The 20,560-nt window shown below is 35.9% G+C and overlaps 1 protein-coding gene across 5 annotated transcripts in view; it reads left to right on the forward strand.

Moving 5' to 3' along the window:
- GRM5 (glutamate metabotropic receptor 5) overlaps positions 1-20,560 on the forward strand; it is a 246,112-nt gene that overhangs the window by 62,796 nt on the left and 162,756 nt on the right. The gene's annotated exons all lie outside the window — the stretch shown is intronic.

The raw sequence follows: 20,560 nt of genomic DNA on the forward strand, positions 1-20,560 counted from the left end.
TGAACAATTTGCTTGTTTTTTTAAAGAATCATATAGTTTAATTATTTGCAGAATTATAACGAAATCCCTTGTGCCCACCAATCATTCATTAAAAAAACATTTTGAGTCATCCTAAAAAGTGCCATTGCATTTCATAATCTCACTCTAAATAGAGTTATTGACAGGAATAAAAATCTTATTAATTTTCAAATTACTATCTTCAAATGACTATCAAAGGTCAGGGTTTTGTTGTTAATTGAGACACTGATGTGTTCTCTTACTGCCATAGCTTGCTTCTATTTCCTAAATAAATTAATCCAAACGGCTGTAACTCCTGCCCATATTTTGCTTTGTGCACAAATAAATACAGAAGTATTCACTCATCTCTGGTGCTTGCAAGTTATTCAAATGTAAATAACATTAAATCTTTAGATATGTGTTAGATGCATATAATTTTCTATTATCCTGATATCTATTTTCGTCTCTGTATCTGAAGATTAATTTCTATTCCCACCTTTTGTCTGCTAACATCTTTATGAATGTGACTATAAACATATTCTCTTTACCCTGACCGTAAATAAGGAAAAAGACTGTGCAATTACAGAGAGTTTCACTTTCCTCAGGACACGATAGGATCAGTTCCTATTTACCAAGTCCTAAGCACCTTTCAATGTTCTTTAGTTTAGGAAGGGATTTGGAGACTGAAATGTTCCATTATTCCAATAGAAAGATTGTAGGTTTTAAGTGAAGCATTCATTGGAAAGTTTTCCTCTTTTCTATAGGGCAAAATTCAGTGTTGACTTGAACCTTCAAGGTCTTGGCCTTTCTCAGTCGTTACTAGTGCCTTTATAGACAGATGCTTCCGGCCATGGATACTGACTACCATAAGCAACAGCCAACTGAGAGTTTTAGCTTGGCATTTCATGTCCCATGCCACTGCACTGTAGATTTATTTTCCTCAAATATTTAGACTGCAAAGGAGTTTATTTATAGTTGGGCAGTTATGAATGGTCAGCACAGTGAACAGACAACTCTCCAACAGCCTTTGAGGTGTTAGCAAATCACACAATACTCCAAATCTACTAGCAACCTGCGATCCATCATGCCAGTCTTCTCTCAGACTTTTGTCTCAAAACCTTCATCTCAAAACCTTCATCTCTTGGGGTAAGACTAGAGAGCACTTTGGGCTTGAGAGGACATCCAATCAGACCCTTCTATTTTTACAGTCTGTCACTCGTTTTTGCAACTGCCCTATGTTGACAATTTTGACCCTTATGAAAGGCAGTTAAATCCCTATTCCAGTCAAAGGACAAAACAATTAGGTTTGTAGCCACTTCTTTAATTAGGAAGACTATAGAAGCTATTTAAGTCTGTTTCCTTATCCCCTTGCCTTCCAAGACAAGGACAGAGAGACGATTTCTCCACTTTAAGAAATTTGAAAATGCTTTTGCTCTTTTTGTCAATTTATCACATGGGAAATTCTAATTACATTTGCTGGTTCCTTTCCCTTGAGTACTATATTATGGCATTTTTTTCTCTGAAAATATGGACATTACAGACATTAATATTTACATTTTTTTCAAATACTTGATGTCATCACCAATACACTATATTTTCCCTTACATTGGAAAGCTCACAGATAAATGACTTTAGAATGGTGTTGAGCTGACATTTATCTGAAAGGCAGAAAAACAACAACAGAAGCATTAACTAAAAGAAAAGTTAACAAACCCAGTTTTACTTCAGTGGTTTTACTCTGGCATACTGTTTCATTCAAATGCGTTTTAAAGAAACAGATAAGAAAGCTGTCCTGGATTTGACATTGATGGCTTATTTCATATTTCAGCTCTTCTATCTGAAAAGGTGTTCTGACCAAATTGATTCAATAGCTGTCTTTTTCTTAGCTTAAGTTCTTGGATTTGGCATTTGCCCAACTAGCTTGTAGCAATTACACTTCACTTTCAGACAAAAGTACTGATCTATTATGTAGTTTTCAACTGTATAAATTCTCCTCTGTATTGAATCAATTACCGTAACTGCTGCTGCTGGTTTGCAGGGTCTGGAACCAACTAGTGATGATGGTGCACCTGATGGATACTGTTTGTAACCTCACAGCTGACAACAACAGCTTATTGTGGGGAGATGAAGTAGGTTGTTTTACGTCAGGCTCAGAGCCCTATCCTGCTGTCAGCAGCACTGAAGTTGCAACTAAACAAACTCCAGGCTGGTAAAATAGACTGTTATGAGTTTTGTCACTGGTAGCACATCTGCCAAACATTTGATAGCATCACGCTTTTTATCCAAACATTTTAAAGAGCTTAGTTGCATATTTAGCTTGCAAATAATGTTAACATTTTTTAGATTTAGCATAGTGAAGTCAGTGTCTTGGGAGCCATATTCAGTGAGAAGTGTTTTGATAAGCATAAAAACAGGGCTATTTTTCCCAACATGCTTGTCTCTGCCAGTGTGTATCAACACTTCTCCTTGGGAAACAGGCAGCAACAAATCCTCTACTGTTGTTGGTCTGAGGGGTTTCACAGAATGTCATCAGGGACATCTCACGCCTCATATCTCTTCGGTTCCCTTGCTGTCTCTCTCTTATCCTCCATGTCTTCCAGAATGATTGAGTTAAATTTGTTTAAATAATTTTAATTTTTAAATAATTTTAATTTTTAAATATTTTTAATGTTTTGGTATTGCCTTTACTATCAGAAGGGTTTTCTAGAGCAGAATCTGAGTTCATCCACTACTTCTCACCAAATGTGTGGTAAGCTTGGTGCATTTCCAAGAACCCATCTACTCAGAGATTCTCTTCTGCTTCCCCTAGCAGTGTTCTGCCTTCTGCCAAGAACATAATCTCAGTAACTCTTGAGTTCCCCACCAGATGTTGTGGTTTGAGGTCACACAATGCAAGTCTGTCCCACAAAACATCATTATGTTTCCAAACCCAGACCACCCATATACACAGCAATCAGATCTAATTGATTATTTTAGGAGCATGTTCTGAAAGGAATAATATCTGTTTCTGATATTTTTACATCAAGCCTGTCAAAAGTCCACACTAATATATGAAAATGTACCTTGCTTACAGATGTTTGCAATGCTTCTGTTGATATCATACTATTGTTTAAACTAGAAAAACATGAGGTCCTCTGAACAAAGTGGAAAAAAGACCTGCCAACAGACACCATCTGTTATTGTTGTATTTGTACAGTATTTAATTATGGAAATGCTCACTTAACTGGTAACTGTCAGACAAGAAGCAATCCAAAATTTATTTGATTTATTTAAAATCTGCTTTTTGTGCCTTGTGATGTCCTAAAACTCAGAATGGGTGACAATGTTAGTGTGTATAATACCAGTCTTTATTAACTATATTTCAATTTCCCAAATAAGAATTTTAAAATTGCTAGCTAGAATATTATTACTTGAATTAGTTAGTTTTGGAAAACAGAAAGCTAATTAGACCTAGTAATTTATCAGATGTGGAGGAAAACAAAAGCTTTACTAAACTTCTAAATAACTTGGCTTTACCTAGTCTAGTTGTTTTGTTTACACAAAAGTAGTACCTCTTTTTTTAACTGTTAATTTGATTCAAATACAACTAAGAAACAAATAATTTTTTCATTTATATTACCTACTATATTAATTTCTATTAACTGATTGTTAGAATATTTCTATATACATTTCTATGCAAACTGAGAAAAAGACATAGAACTTTAACTGACACTAAAGTATTCCATTTCAAAAGGGTAAACAGAATATTAGTATCTTTCACAGGGATTATCACAGTTAGCATATCACATTCCTCCGAGGAAGGTCTCAACAAGATCTGTAAATGTCACAGAATAGAACTATTCTTAAAACAAATGTGATTTCAAAAACTTTGATCTGCATAATCTATTCTAATTAACCAAACTATTGCTGGGACTGCCAACAATGAAGTCCTTAGAAATCAGCATTACAATCATGATTTTGTCTTACAGTATTACTGAAATGACTCACACCACCAAACAGGATTGGAGAGAACAATGTAAATAGGACACATCACCTTTCTTATTCTTATCAGGCATTCAAGTATAAATTGTGATTTCTTCAAGGAGTTTTACTGTTCTATCTCACTCAATATTGTTGCCATGATTCTTCTATTTGTTTCAGTGCACAATAATTACAAACCATTTGCTGTGAATGCTCACCACTGAAAATTGCAGAAGTATTAGTTAGTCGTGGTTTACTGGGGAGGATGGACTAAGGTACTCCACTCTCTCATCCAGGGCTGTAGTGTCTTTTCCCAAAGCACAGAAGGCTACCACAGATGCACTGCTTTTACTCCTTGCCTCATTCTGGCTATGTCTGTGTGTCCCACAAGAGACATTGTGAAAGGAGCTGGTATACCTTATAATCAGGGCAAGGGGACACAGAAATCATCACATTTCTTCCCAGAAGGGCAAGTTGAAGAATACTGGGAGAACTCACTTTCTTAATCTTGTAGCAGAAATCATTCCTAGAAGGCGTAGTTGTAACAATAGCCTATCACTAGCTTGATCAGCATGTTTCTGTTTATTTTACTGTAGCTAGGTAAAAACAAATGTAGTCGTATGTGTGATTGACTCAATTTAGATGAAAAGGGTTTTTACAGGGTTAGGATGATATTTAAATTTTATAACTTTTTCATTCAGTTATTGGTTGTAACATAATTAATTTCCAGACAGAATCAGAAAGGCTGTCCTTTTTTTTTTTTTTTTTTTTTTTTTTTTTTTTGTCTTGATTTTTTGTTTTTTTTTAGGCTTGATGTCACTGCATATTCTTCTTGAAAGCATAGGGGTAATTTGAAACAGTGGAGAAAAAGAGTGCTATCATCTGAGTTGACTGAAATTCAATAATTGTGAGGTTTTCTTTCTTTCCATGAAAAAACCTTTTTTAAAAAAAGGCAATAACACAAAATCTATAATATCATTTTTGTCATATAGCTTTACTTGTTTTACAGAATTTCTGTGGTATGTCAACACCAGCAGAGCAAAATGACATGTCACATCAGAATATCATGACTTGTCATATTCTTCACAACTATTATTCTTGCAATTTTTCAACACTTTTTGGTCTTTGTGCATGATGTGAATGTCACCTCAAAATCTGATATACAATTATGCCTCATTTTGCTCTACTGCTGTTTACACGTTGTGAAATATCATGAAAAAATGAAAACATAAATCCATGCCAGAAACATACCTTAATCATCAACATTGAAGTATTTTTTTTTTAAGTAACTAATTCTGGAAAGTTTTCAAAATTTTCATTTTATGGCGTAGTCTGCAACTTACTCGTGAGGGAAAGAGGAGGGGCAGGCACTGTTCTCTTCTCTGAGGTGAACAGTGACAGAACATGAGGAAATGGCTTGAAGTTGTGTCAGGGGAGGTTTAAGTTGGATATTAGAAAAAGTTTCTTCACCCAGAGGGTGATTGGATGCTGGAACAGGCTGCCCAGGGAAGTGGTCATAGCACCAAGCCTGACAGAGTTCAAGAAGTGTTTGGATTTTTGAACTTCGGCACATGGTTGGACTCAATGATCCTTGTGGGTCCCTTCCGACTCAGCATATTCTCTGTGATTCTGTAACTTGTGAACTTTCTGTTTCCATTTCTGTCTGAAAAGTGTTGAAATGCTTAATTATTGTTTTTATAATTGACTACCTAAAAGTTGGCAAACTCCTTCTGTTACAGTCTCTGAGTTTCACAGATAGTTCCTTTATTGAAGTAATATTGGTTTTCCACATTTTCAGGTGTATCTTCCCTCTATATTTTATTATATGAAATCATTAATACAATAAAGCTAATTTAGAATCTGATGATTTCCCGTGGAAATTTTCCTATTAACTTTAAAAGGCTCCATATCTTAACAACAGATGGTATGGATAGTTTAATAATACATAGCTTAAATTCTCACTGTCATCCCGAAGTATTTTTATATTGCTAGCAGTGTATGCACCTGCATATTCTCCCAAGTTTTGCACAGAATTATTATGTGAACCCCACAGAAACTAGAAAGAGAGTTTCTGAAAGTAGGAGAGTTATAAGAAGTAAGGATACAAAAGGTCTATAGGAGTTCAAGCTGACTTTTTCTCTGATGAGTTGGTTAGCTTCTTTGTTTTATAACTATCACAAAGGAAAAGGGTAAGAACAAAATACATTGAGTTTTATATTATAACATTTCGGAAAGGATTTAGCTGAAAGCAGGACTGCAAGTTGAAGTGTGAAAGTAATAATCTCATTTTCTCTTCAATGTGAATGTTTAAGTCTGCTGTTTTACAGCCTATGTAAGGATTGTTTGAGCTGGAGAAAAGCTTAATTCATATATAAGATACATTAAAAAAATAATAATCTTAGTGTTTTCAATGTCCTGGAATTACATTCTTGAGCTTTCAACTGGACCATACTTTTATATATACATATATATATATATATATATATACACCCATATATATATATAGTAAAAATCTCTTCATTAAGCCTTTCATCAAAGACAATCTATATAATTACTATTTCCAAGCAGCAGATCAGTAGGGATGTGTGGTGGCCTGGATTTTTTCCAATCTTTGCCCTAAATTTTAAAAACTGTTATCTTGAAATCACTTCTCCACAATCATTCCTTTTCTGATTCCTTCTTTATCACTCAGTGACTTTTTTTCCAAATACTGTTCTGCACATTTTAGAACAAAGAGTCTTCAGAATAGCTTATCTAGCTGCTTCTTTTTAACACAGCCTACAAATTTCACCTAGTTCCTTCATACATCACCTAAATTGTACCTAATTTTATGAAGTTGAAGACATCTGTAGTTCATCGATTCAGGTGTTCTCTTGTTCTGTATGTTGAACAACCTAATCATAAAGAAACTCTTATTTCCAGTTCCAAGTTTCTAGGATAAATAGACATTTAACACCTGATGGTTTTCCTCCTACAAAGCAGCATAACCAGCTGCCAGCACGTAGGGTAGGTCAAGACAGAAATCCACCTCCATGCAGTCTCCTGTTACACTAAGCCACCGTATAGATAAAATTTCTTCTGTGGTCACCTTCTTCACATCCCAACATCATGCAAACATCAACAACTGTTACACACCATAATCAAGTCATCTTGTTTTTATTTCTCACAAACTAAAGAGATTCATTAGTCTGGAACACAAGGCATTTTCTCAAGCCTTTGAAAACTTTATGTGCATTTTACACACTCATTTGCCAAAAAAGAGAACACTGGGATATTTCAACACATAGAAACAAATTGTCTGTCTCTTCTAATGAAGGCATTGTGACACTGTTGTGGCTATAACAAGGAAGTTTTACCCTGTTGGAAGATTTTCTTCCTAATGGTGATCACACAGTGGATTCATTCAAACTTCTCCAGATTTTCCTGCAGTCACTTAAGAGAAAGTTTCAGTTTGCACTTAATCTGCAACAACCTGCATCTTATGATCTGCATCGACCCAGAAAAACATGTATCTCTTGGTGATTGTGGTAGCTGGGGATCTTCATAGCTGTGGATTTAACCTTCAGTTGCTGTAAAAATTAGGCTAAAAATTCAAGTAGCTCATTGGAACTGACTGACAACCAGCAGAATTGCACTGGTCACATCCCAAGACTTTCAAACGAACTCTGAACACAAGATGGCATTTAGCATTGCATCTCTAGCTAACTAGATTCTCTGTCAAGTCTCTTGCAACTCACCTTTAAACCTAAACCCCTAGAAATTTCCAAATTAAAACTTCAGCTTCATCCTTAAATCACCCTAATAATGCCCAGAAAATTATTTGTATGATGGTTATCCTACTAGTGGACACATTTGCAGTGTTGATGTATAATGAGATCAGGTAAGGACAGCATGTCAGCCATAATTCCTGATTTACTTGATTCTGTCGGCATGAGTCAGGCCACAGTACGGACATTTATTTCAGTTTGAGTCCCTCATTATCTGCCACAGGTACATCAGTGTAGATGAGGGGGCCTCAAAAACAACTTTAAACAGAACAAGAGCATTTTGAAAAAATGTCTCTCATTTATTAGTTGTAGAGTTATTCAGCTTCTTCCTCTGAGCTTGAGAAAGTCATTTCTTTCTTGGACCAGGACACATTTGTACCACAAGTCATGCCTGACTGAGGGCCTCTCTAATACAGTCCTAATTTGAAAACCTTGTAGCCAGTTTACTCTGTGAACCTTCTTCCATTTTTATCACACAGGAGAAAATTGGCCCTCAACTAGAACAAATGAGGTCAAGCAAAGCCTGCTGCTGACTAGTGTAAAATAGTCTACAGCAGAAATTCATTTTCTCTGCAAGTCAAATGTACAACATGAAGTTTGGTCGGTTTTATTGAACTAATTTTTTTGCACATTCTCAGCCTGTGTGAGCCTGAGATTAATATTTTTTAAAAGAGAAAACATGTTCTTCTGTAATAGTGATTTATTGAAAATTCTGGAGAACAAAAAAAATTATTAAATAAGAACAGGATAGATACAGTAAGTGAAAGTCAGTATGATTATCTGTCTCAGAATACACCACCTTTGAGTGTGAGCAAGAAGGCGGCATTTACGAGAGAGATAATAGCCATTTGATTTTTCAGTCTTTTGCCTGAAGCTGCCAACATGTATTTATACAAGTGGCAGGCCACATGTAGTGGTGACATCTCGTGACAATGACTTATCTTCAATAAATATATCTTTTTAAAGTCATACCAACAGACTTGACAGATAATGCCTGTGAATTGTTACACCTAAAATTTATGCCTGGCTGTCTAGGAGGAATAACAGACTTTGAATTCCCTTACCTTTCATGGAATTAGAATATAAACTCAAAACAAAGCCAAATAAACACAATACAAAGGCTGTACAATAAGTATGAGAAGCTATAAATTCAATCTTATGCTAATTTTATTTCCTGAAGTTGAGTCCTGCAACATTCTCTAGACATGTCTTTTGCATCATCAATCAACAAACTAGATTTTAAGTAAGCATAATATTGTTCTAAGAACTATTGTTTAAAGGTTCCTTTAGTTTTGGGATTTTTTTTTTTGATTTTTTTTTCATAACAATAACTCCAGTCAGAGTAAGGACTATAAAAACAAGAAAAAAAATGTGTTTATCTTTTTTGTTTGACCATATTCTGGTCTTATGTGTATCAACATAGCACTGGTATAGTACAAATAACTTTCCAGTGAAAAGAAACATGCATGTATACAAGTGTTACATATACACGTATATATGCAATGTTAAAGTTCTGATTTCCTATAAAGCTTTGTGATGTTAACATTGTAATCATTTCATTGTTGAGTTTGCTATAATTGAAAGAAATAAATTCTGTATAAGATAGGTTTGAATTCTGTGTATAAGTTCATAGTTAGGCACAGTCTGTTCCTTTGCTGAAGTGGCACTTCTGTCAAGCAGAAGAAACTGCACATGCTTACACCTAGCTGGTGCTAGACAGGGACTACTGTGAAAAATCTAGCACAGGTTTCAGATACTCTTTTTGTTCACCTATTTTTGAGGTACAAAGATCCCTCTGTGGCAATATTAGATAAAGATATCTACTTGGTAGACATGTGAAATTACATGATATAATCTCCCTTTGCATGTCCATTTGTATCTCTCACTCTGTGTTAAGTAATCAAACAGTGAGTGAGTCACACGTTGCTCTTCATTTGAATGAGCTGAACAGATTGATCTCTTACACTCTTGATGGTTTTTATTTGAATGGTCATTAATTTATCATTTTTCTTGTTATGTTATACAAAATTAACCTAAGAGTAGCAGTTATAACAAAGCCAAATACATAGATAAGGTGACTGTTTATTCTGCTTCAATTTTCCTCAGTTTATAAAGAGCCTCTTGAACGTACCATTGTCCAGCAATTTATGCTCAGACAATGAATTATAGTAAATCCTTTTCAGGAGTCATTGATTGTCTAGATAGAGATTTCAATTCTTCAGATACAGCCTTCCTATCCTGTTTCTAAACATACAAGTTCGCATTCGACTATATTTAAACACTTCAGTAGTTTGTGTCCAACTTGCTGAATCATCGTGGATGTTCCAAAACTTTGGTCTATTTTTGTTTCTATTTTGCAGTGCTTCTGTCTTCATGCTGTTTTTGGAATTGATTAACACATCTTATGTTTTTCTCCAGGCCTCTAATAGGAACATTAAATGCCAGAAGGTCCAAGATTACTCCCTGCAGGATCTGGCTACATTACATTAATTAATTCTCCTTTTACATGAGTTCAAAACTATTGGTCAGTTCTTAATGTGATGCTTAATTTCTCAGAAATACTTGTTTTTCAGGTTTATGAATTAAAATATCGAGAATTACTAGGTTGAAATGGATCTTACTGACTATTAATTTTATTAACTTCTAATTTAATTCTTAAAACCATGTTGATTTGATAATGGCGATTTTTCATACCATATTAATGATGCTACTCTATTTCTTTTAGTTGGTTAAACTTTGTATTTCCTTTAGTTAGGACTTGTATCATACAGATGTGCCTATTCTGACATTTTAACTTTGACTCAGGCAAATGCTACTTGTTCGAAAACAGACTATATGGGAAACTGGAAACAGACAAAAGGGGAAAGCCTTAAATGTTCTTCAGCTGCAATAAGCAGAGTGAACTGTCCCTCCCGCTTCTTAAAAAAGCAAGTTTTGTTACTGAACGGAAAATTAATATCAATAAATGATTTTTTAGTGCTATTGTTATAAATCCCAGAAGTAGTTGTAACTTCTTCTATATAATAAGTGGAATTTGAAAGAGGGATTTTAATGAGAACTTTTAACTCAAGTTTTCAAGGTTTTCACATTACTTGATCCATTCATTGTGTATTCATGTTTATTTTGGGACCAAGACACAATAAGTTTATTAAACTACATTTTATGTGTCATTTGGTAACTTAGTTTCAAAGCAAACTGAATCCTTTTGAAGGACATTAAAATCTTGGCTTTTTAAATTCTTTCTCGTTATTTTGGTATTAAAAAGGATTATTTCATGCTTACTTAAATCGCCCTACTTTTTACTATTTTGCATGTCATGGATGTAATATTTATCAAAAGGTGGCCTACTTTAAATATGTATCCCAATTGCTTATTTTCTGTAAGTAACTGACTCACAGAGTGAACAGAGACATCCCATCCAAACTCAGTGATTCACTGTGTATTTCTTGCAGCTCTAAATTTCTGCTTACATCTGGGCAGATTTCAAGTGTCCAAATAATTCTATTCTGGACTCCTGGATACCCCAGAAAAACTGATCACAATGCCCATTTTGTGACTAAGTAAGGCATGAATTCCAATGTGTCATCATGTTTCTTAGCTCAAAAGATATACAAAACTGACATTTCAAAGACAAATATCTACAGACCAGAAACTAAAACAAATAATAGGAAAAAGATAAAACTACTGTGCATTGACAGTTGATATTATTTTGACACTTTCTAAGTTTGAAATTTTTCAAAAATTTTTAGCCTTTTTTTTTTTGTTTGTTTAACATCTCAGTGCTCAACTCCTGTTCAGGATAAGAGGAAATGATGAATCAAATAATCCTAGGTATGACAGGAATTCTTGATTTTGCTTAGCTGTTTCTTTTTGCCTCTATGGGAGCAAAAAGGCAATTCATTGCCTTTTCGAATTCATACATTATCTAAGTTTTTAATTTCCCATTTTAATGAAACTTTTAAAAAGTTTGGCCAGAGTTCAATTTGCTGATGCATATTAATTAAAAAAAACAAAAGTCCTAGAGAGGAGTTCCATTTCAGATTAAGACATCAAAATGTACCTACATGCATGTGTGCATGTGAAATGTTGGTCTAAACTTCCACAATAGTCAATAGAGATCTATTCAATGGAGCCTAGAAAGTAGTTACAGTGCCAAAAAGTAGGCACCAGGTTTCATACAGTTGTCCTGACTGATCTCCAGCTGCCATTCCAAAAGGATGTATATATTCTGTATGTCCTGAATCACGTGTACAGCCCTGCTTTTAAGTCTCAGCAGTACTGGTGTCTCAGACACTACCAGGCACCTCCTATACTGAGGCCCTACTTAAAGGAATACTGAAGCACACAGGGATGCAACTCAATGCAACTAAACTGGGGTGCCTTGGCTGATTGTCCCTGAACTCATCCTCACTCTTGCTGTCACTAAGGTTGCAGTTCCACTGTCAACTAAGCCTGATCCAGCGTCTACCCCCGAAACTCTAGCCCCAGATCACGTGCAGTGTAATATGTGTCGTGCCATGGTTGTCTGCTATTTTCCAAGTCAGCTGTGGTGCTGAGGACAGTTTCCTCCTAGGAACAATATACATGCAAGTTCCCTCTACCCTACACAGTCTTCCAACAGTATCCCAATGGACCTGTGTTGCAAAGCACTGAATTGTACCCTTATGCTTTCTCATGCTATAAATAAACATCTTCAATGTCATGCTGTAATTACACCACTGTGACATGGGCATGTGAGGCTTAGGGGAGACACTGCTGTGCACTGTGGACTCACAGGCTGGATTCGGTTGCCTAATTATATTCAGTGTTAATTTATGTGTTGATAGATACCTCAACTTGCCTTCAGCTGCAGCTCCAGAAGGATGTGCGTTTTTTGTAAAGTCTGTCATGCCAGCTCTGTGCAGATGGCTTGGATACACCAGGCCACATGAATGGCACTAGGAGCCAGTAATCAATCTTTGTGTCGTTGTTTTTAATATTACAGATATATATTTTTATCATGTATTTCATAACAATAATTATAAAATTGGCATGTTTTCTTAAATATTCCGAGTCCTTCCGTTGCATAAATTGAAGAAAAATTTATATTTCATAAATAAAATGAAAATTCTGCCTTTATGTTTGTAGGAAACAAGATGAAAATGTCAGCCAAGTGCTAGATTCTAGGGATCAGGAGGTGAATAAGTAGAACCCCAAGTTCGTTAGTGATACAACATATAATTTTTGATCAAGTTCATTCTTGATTTAATTTTGGCAGACACATGAGACTCCTGTTATTTTTGTGTCCTTATAGTTGATGTTATTACATTTATTCAAAGCAAGCTTAGGGGCAACCTCTTTCCTTAGGGAAAAGCGCCAACCACCAGTGCACTATGGAATAAATTCATTAATTAACAAGTTGTGGAAAGGCTGCAGAGAGAATGTCTTAGGACATTGAAGCTTTGGAACAGCTTTAATTGGCGAAGCACTATCTGACATCAGTGTTCCTCTGTCTGAGACTAAAAGTCATTTGTAAACAAACTTTGAGACATTAATGATGACATTTAAGATATGAAATCTGAAAACCTGTCCTGGTGAAACCAAAATAGAATAAATGATTCCCAGTGAGTCAGAAAATAGTTCAGAGCTCTAAAGAAATGAGTCAGAAACTAAATATACTGAGTAGGCTAAAGGCATGAAAAAAATAACTTTAGCAGTAGAAAGAAGCCACAGAAAACTCAACCTAATTCAGTCAGTGACTAATATGATCAAAATCCATGAACCAATTTGTTTGTATTAAATATGGCATGAGGTATTTTGATTGCTTTGAGAAAAGTAGAATTCAACAATCTGTTTCCTTGCAATAGGAATTAAGTATTTCATGAGAAAGGCAAAGGAAGGGAAGGGAAGGTTGGGAAGGTTTGGGAAAGGAAGGGAAGGTTAGGAAGGGAAGGTTTGGAAGGTTTGGGAAAGGAAGGGAAGGTTAGGAAGGGAAGGAAAGGTTTGAGAAGGGAAGAGAAGGTTTGGGAAGGGAAGGTTTGGGAAGGGAAGGGAAGGTTTGGCAAGGGAAGGTTTGGGAAGGGAAGGTTTGGGAAGGGAAGATTTAGGAAGGGAAGGGTCACTAAGAAGTGACAGAAGTTGTACTACTCCCAAGAATAGAACAGAGCTTGTCAATGCATCCTGGAGCCAATGGGCAGCCTGCAGTCTGGAGGGCTCAGAGACCTATGCCATTGTTTTGTTGTAGTGAGTATTTCCAGCTGCTCTGCTTACTGTGGTATGCATTCATATAATTACATCAGCTGTTCATGTAAATATGACAGTGGCAATAAAATGTCCTTTCCCTTTACTGAATACTTGGACTGGAGTTTTGTGATACTCATAGCAATGTGAAAGCTGTGCATAAGCAGTGAGGGCATGAGTCACCACTATTTGCCCCGGTTTAGTCATTAACAGTTAATAAGTCTGCACATAAAATGTAAGCTAACTGTAGAAAGCATTTTAATCACTCTTTTCTCTGTTCTAAACCACATTATCAGGCTGGGGAGATTTACACCCTCAAAATGGAGTTGCAGATGAGATCATACTGGACATCTTACAACAAATTTCCTGCTTGTTCCATTGTATCTTATTCTGCCTATGGAGGGCCTATGGAGAAGTATTCTTACAAGTAATATTTCCTTATGCTAAAAGTGTGAGTGTTGAATAGGGGGGAAATGTACTTTATTCTGTTTGTTACAACTACAGTGAGATCTGCAAAGAGGGTGTGCAAAATATATACAGGTTAAAGGCAGAGAAGCAGGTGGTGGTTCCTGGGCTCACTGTGTATACTTTGATTTGTATAAGCAGTCTAAGAACAAAAGAGCAGTGTGGAAATATACCAGGCATGAGGGAGATATGAAAGCATCAACTGAAATGAGTAATAAACAGGATAATAGAAAAGTAGCTATATTTGGGACATAGTCAAATGAACACCTTTGCAGCTATTACCCAAGAGCAGATTCCTGTTGTGTCCAAACAAAGAGTTCTAAATAATTCAGTGTTACTGTTTCCATTCTTGCCATAGACAGTAGCAAGGGATGAAAAAGGGGAAAAAAGTTTAATTAGACATTTCAGCAGTTTTTGTGCTATGGTTAAAAATAGCAGTTGAATTTCTCAAATTTACATTCTGATTTTTTTTCATCTGAAGATAATGTAAGCCACTTCCCTTACATTCTTCCATTGCAAAATATTAAAAAAGCTAAATCTGAGCATTCTCAGTGGGAGACAATTCAAAACTGATTGATAATGGTTTTCTTCTATATGAAGCATACTGAGAAAAAACAGTCAGACTACATGATTATGCTCTTCTTTCCATCACACTGATTACTCCTACATAGAAGCAGGGTCAGAGCTGTGTCCTGACAGAATCAAGAACACAAGCATTCATAAGACCTCTTTATTTCACAGATTAAAAGGAATGCATATATTCCTAATTAAAAAAAAACAAACAACACCCCTGCCCATCCAAAAAACCACAAAAAACCAACCAAACAACCAAACAACCCCAAAAAAAACCCCAAACAACAACAACAACAACAACAACAACAACAACAACAACAACAAAAAAAAAAAAAAAAAAAAAAAAAAGAGAATGTTTAAATGGTATGCTTGGAAAACTTATCAAACACTAATGGGATGATGGTGGGATGGTCAGACCATTTTTTTTGAGCAATAAATTAGGCATTATGAAGTCTAATCTTGTAAGTTTCTAGTCCTGTGAAATTATTCAGAGGGTCTTAGACTAAGATAAAATAGTTCTCTGCATAGATGGTGCTCTTTTTAGAGAGACAGTGGTAGCCCTTAAGGGTTTTCAGAGATATTCAGGGATTCTACACACTTATAAAAAAAGTCCCTGAGTCTGTCTGTATAGAATATTGAGTTCAGAGGTATCTGAATATGCTACAGAGAAGGCTTTTCTGTACTCTTTAAGGTACGTAATTGGCAGATGGAAAATAAAAGGGAAAAGGAAGGCCTACCAGCTATGCAACCGGTAGGTCCAGGGATAGCCACATTGCTGTTCCCTGTGTCTCCTAAAAGTGCACCTCTAGAGAAAGGAAGAGAAATTCAGAATAACTTTTGTTTATTGGGTCCTTTGTACACCCACTGGCATGTCTTACCAAGAGAGGAGGAGGATGTTTCTAACATCCATCCATAGCATATGACCTGACAAACTACTGTTATCACTCTTAAACAGCAGTAGCTCCAGGTTCAGGTCCTTCTGTTGGAGGAACAATCAAATCTCAGTCTCCCACTTCTGAGACAAGTGTTTCAGGTGAGACACAAATACAGAAAGACTGATCACTGCTGTCGTCAACACTGAATGAACTCTGTCTCACTGCCTCTGAATACTCCAGTTTGCATGATGTGTGGAGATAGAATAATGCTGAAATAAATGAATTTTCAAAATCAGTATGCATACACATATATGGTTTATTTTAAGCTAGTAATCCTACTTCATCTGCAGTTTATTTTTTTTTGGATTTGCAAGCTTGTCAGATACAATAATAATTATTATCTACATATCTCATATCTCTAAGCTCTTTCCTATTGCAACTCTTTATTTGATATGGTCTTGAAGCACAGTATATGTGTTTGTACCGACTGTAAGATTAATTCAAAAACTGCAGAGATATAGGCCTTTTATGCCATGTTTTCTCCAAATAGTGCTAAATATATCCTTTAAATAAGATGGATTTTACCTTAAGAGTGCCTGTACCATTCCACCATGAAGATTCCAAATGAGAGTTTGTATTTGATCAATTGAGTTCCATCATGTGTCATATGGAATTTCCTTTCCAGCACCATATTTCTAAGTCTTAAGGTGACTGGCATGGCAAAGATTATAGCACCAAAAAGTATAGGCTCTTCAGCAAAAAGTTTTGAGGGTAATTGCAAAGTAAGTGTGTGAAGACTGATGAACATTCTGTTTAAGAATCTTCACAGCTCAAAGGTAATTATTTTTTAAGAGGTAGTTACATGTGTTAAATTATTAAGATATCTCTTGAGTTTATCATGCCTTCCATCACTGTTCCTTAGAGCTAACATTAGTGATAATAATAGATAATGGCAATAACACTTAGCAATTAATAGTGACCTCTTTTCTGAAGATCAAATATAAATTAAACTTCCCAGTCTTCTTGTGAAGTCACATATCCATTTACATCCATGGCCAATATATTGTAACCTCCTATTATCATTTACCACATTCTTACTTTCCCTACTTTTGAATTATGATCCCTTTTTACATCTTCATTTAAATTACATTGTAAGCTTTTGAGACCATAATTACCTCTTCCTTTAGATTTTCCATTGGCAAGTACTGCACTGCAGGACTGCCATAATGTTAATGATCCTAGAGCCTTAAAAAATTATCACAAGGCAGTCAACAGTAGAGTATAAACGGGGATCAATCAAGAATTCATGCAACTTACACAGATTTTAAAGGATATTCAAGGATGACCCACGTACGCTGCAGGTGGATTGTCCTGAATGCACCTGTTTCACTATTAGAAATAATTCTCTGGTGTCTTTGTGATCTTCCATCAGCATGTTGTGATGGATTAATGAAGGGATGTGCTAGATCCCAAAATACCTTATTGAAATGACACATCACTGGAGGGACCATGATTGTTATGTAGTTTGAAACCTGGAGGGTTGCATATAACTATGCTGAATGAAGATGAGGTAGATTTGTTTCATTAAAAACATTTATAATTTTAAATATTAATCCTACCCCAAACCATTTTCTTTCACCTCGAGAGACAATCTTCATTTTCTCCTTTCTTCCTCCTCTCAACTGACTTGAATGTACTTCCAAGGGTCAAAACTTCTGGCAAGAGTACGGGGAAAGGAACTTGCAGCTGATATCATAAGAACACTGAGAATCTTAATATTCTTTTTTTTATATGAAATGGCTATAGAATATTTTTGTACTAATTGGGAAGCGTACATCCTGTTAAGACTCCCATTTCAATATCACATTTCATATACTACATGAAGATATGAATCTAAACTCTGGACATGAAATCTTTTATCTTGAGGGATCTTTCACATGCAAGTCCAAATTTAGACCACAAAATTTGGTCTTTATTGCTGTAATAGGTCAAATAAAATTTAATTATTGGTGAGTGCTTTGTTTTGCATTTCTCCAATATGATATTTAAGTGTAGATGCTGTCTCCTGGGCTATCACATCCACTGTGACATTGTAACACTGTACATAGTGATGAAACTGCACCTGTTAAATATGTATTGGTGATCTTTTTGTACTGTTCCTCCTGAAAGCTCATCAATGAGGTTGAAAATTTAAGGCTTACAACATAAAGGCCACCCATCACTTTCTTATGCTTGGAGGCACTTTGGAAGAATTAAAAATATATTCGTTAACGGGTCTATGTTTTGAGAAGCTACTTTTTCACTAAGGTAACTGTTCAGAAGTTGCACTACTTATAATAAAAAAGTGATCTGAGTAGAAGAAATGGTTTTATCTCAAACAAATCAACAGTGAACAGTCTAATAGTAGTGTAATTTAATCAGCAGATAGTTAACACTTCCATTCCTCCAGGTTTCACTTAGGACTTACATTACACCACTACTTTTTCAGACTTGGCACTACAGTCTTTAGTGCTGTTGTCATGCCAAATGGAGGACCAGCAAGGTTTAGGATCAGTGTATGTGTTCCACACTCTCATTCACCATTCTTCATATTTGTTGCAAATAATCTTTTGTGAACATTCTGTGACAGTCTCATTTATTTTCCTGAAAAATATGCTCAAAAACGGCTTTGTTGCCTGTATTCTGATACCTCTGATATACTCTTTGCATGTAGCTATGTTACAAATAAAATCAGTTTCAATTACAAACTGAATGGTAGTGTTCCCTTTACTCTTGGATATAAACTACGATCATTCCATCGGATCAATAATATGTTTGCTCAAAGTTTTTATTTGGGGAAACAAAGGTCTTTAATTATTCACAAAAATTTAGTTTCATCAAATGAATTTTACTTGTAAATTGTGTATTTTGGAAAGCAGCAACTGATATTTTCATATCTTGGCAAAGACTAACTACAAATGCATTAAATGGGTAGCTGAATAATAATATGATTTAACTGATACTTTGCAGATGGGTGTTTGTGACCCAGGACAACCTTGATTATTTGCTTCTTGTAATCAAGCTTTCCTGCTGATTACTATTTACTGGCTACAACACAGTACTACCCAGCTCTGGCACAGATATCTGGGTTTGCTGTGCTATGTACCACGTGAAGAAATATACTCTGAGGTAATTCAGAACAAGTATCTAACAAACAAAAGGAGTGGACAAAGAAGAAGATAGGAATGTGAGACTTTTACATTATGTAGCTGGAAGACTATTTCAGATCTCACACTGATATTTTTTAAAAGACGTTATTTAGGATGAGATCAATAATCAGCTCATTTACAGAAGACACTGCGGCAGAAGAGTTCCAATTGGGTAGTTCAGTGATGCCAATGAAACCAGTATTTCACATGAAGAACTAAACTTGAATTTTCATTTTAAAGGATTTTTTTTTTTCAATTTTGACATTTATTTTCAGTCCAAAAGAGAATGAAGTTTTGGCTTCTGCTTTGTTTTTAAAGATGCAATCTTAAAAAATATTGAATCAGTCAAGATTGTTTATACTGATGATATTCTATGTATTTTTTACAACTTTACAGTTCAAGCTGCACTTGAAACTCCACTTTAAAAATGCCAGAAATCTTTTCAAATGTAATTTTAAAAATGATAATTTTGTAATAAAATATTTTCTGTAAAGTCTAATAAGGACAACTATGTGGTCTTATGAATTGAGAAGGCTTTGGAAATTTAATTCCAGGCATGGAAATCATAGCAAATCTGTTCACCATCAGCCTCATATTTAACTTGTCTAAGAATCCCTGGTGAAGCCAGCAGAACCATTCACAAAGATCTTGATTCTGTAGCTTCTTTGTGATGTGCCACAAAGAGTCACAGAGTATTCTGTGTTGGAAGGGACCCACAAGAATCATCAAGTCCACCTCTTAAGTTAATGGCCTCTATGGGGATCGAACCCATGACTTTGGTTTTTCTAGCACCATGCTCTAACCAAGATGGGTTTGCACAGTCCTGGTCATAAATAGCAGCGATACCTTAATCAGGGTATCAAAATAACTGCAGTAAACCAGAGAAATATCTGGCTTGACTGGTATTGTCACTCTGACCATGGTCAGCTATTTATAGAAAGAATGAGATGCTCTCCCATGACAATGAATACTCTTTTTTACATACTTTCTTGGCTTTTGTCAAAGTTCAGCTTAGGAACTCCTGGTCCTGCAGTTACACCTACATCTTTGTCATGATCCAGTCCTTTCTTTCCATTAGTATATGTAATTTATTTTTCCATTATTGAATTTAATAATGTGGTGCGTCAACCTTGGTTAGTCACCAGTTCCCCACTGAGGGAATACAGACTGCTCCAGCCTGGGTCCCCTGTGATGTCACAAGTCCTGCCAGCAAACCTGCTCCAGCGTGGGCTCCTGTCTCTGTGGGGCCACAGGTTCTGCCAGGAGCCTGCTCCAGCACAAGCTTCTTATGGGGTCATAGCCTCCTTTGGGCACTCACTTGCTCTAGCACAGGGACCTCCAGGGGCTGCAGGTGAATCTCTGCGCTCTCATGGATCATCATGGGCTGCAGGGGCACAGCTGCCTCACCATGGGCTGCAGCATGGGCTGCAGGGGATCCCTGATCCAATGCCTGAAACACCTTCTCACCTTCATTCTTCACTCACTGTGGGGTCTGCAGGGTTGTTTCTCTTACGTA

Source organism: Pipra filicauda, unplaced genomic scaffold (genome assembly GCF_003945595.2).
Source record: "Pipra filicauda isolate LSUMZ 115617 unplaced genomic scaffold, ASM394559v2 scaffold141_size4267151_pilon, whole genome shotgun sequence".
NCBI classification, from domain to species: Eukaryota; Metazoa; Chordata; class Aves; order Passeriformes; family Pipridae; genus Pipra; species Pipra filicauda.